Below are 1,053 nucleotides of genomic sequence, written 5' to 3' on the forward strand. Positions count from 1 at the left end.
ATTCCTCCATACTTGACGAAGGTCGGACATGTCATACTCATCCTCTACATTTGTATCGATTATCATCCCGTTTTTATTTTTGTCGTATTTCATTTTCCAGTATATTCCTTGTTAGCGCATGGTCCTCATTTCCTAGTAGTTTGCGTGTATACAACTCAAAAGTTGCGTTTAATTTGTGATAATTAGCATACTAATCACTGCCTTTTACAGTTTATGGAAATGAACTTTTGAAACTGTACTCAAAATCTGAGATATACAGGGTGTCCATTTATTATGTAGCCAAAATCCACTAATGAAATCCTCACATCTAAACAATAAAAAAAAAGTCCCTATGAACATTGGGCGAAAAACGCATTGTTTCAGTTACGAGATGCCGAAATCGAGAAACTTGTAACTTTGAGTCTGCTTAGCTTGAAAACTATTAGAGATATCAACGGCGGTTAAAGATATATTAGAGGAACTGGAATTTATTGTTTGTAGTACTTTTAGTGGTTTTGTACTAGAAATTATCTAAGAATGTATACATACTGGATAACTTTCAGAATTGCAATAGTTCATCTTTCCAAACAGTTCATAAGTTTTTGTTTTTTTTTTAAGAAAAAGTGTAGAATAGACACTATTGTAGAGAATTACATGTATATTAATTTTAAGTTACTGAACGTGTAGAATTCTAAACATAGCAGAAGCTTATAAAATCTAAAACTCTCTGTAAAATTTAAATTTTGATTACAGTGTGGGTTCTTCTTCATTATGGAAAAAGTTATGTATTTATGGTCATTTTTTAAATACTTATAGCACTCTAAAAACGTTTCCCTAGTTCTGGTTTCTTCCTGTATAAAAACGCAAGTACATTGTTTTAAAAATTCATACAGGGTTAGGGAGGATCTTTCTTCTTCGGAATACAGTTCATGTTACCGCATAATAACTGGACCAAATATGTCGCTATTCCCATTAAGCAATGTACTTAAAATCTTTTGCAACTATATTTATGACCTTATTTTCGCTGTTGTTCATATATTATCATGTCAAACAATGAAAAGAAAAGACTATAGA

Source organism: Thermobia domestica, chromosome 7, assembly GCF_964235325.1.
Source record: "Thermobia domestica chromosome 7, izTheDome1.hap1.1, whole genome shotgun sequence".
NCBI classification, from domain to species: Eukaryota; Metazoa; Arthropoda; class Insecta; order Zygentoma; family Lepismatidae; genus Thermobia; species Thermobia domestica.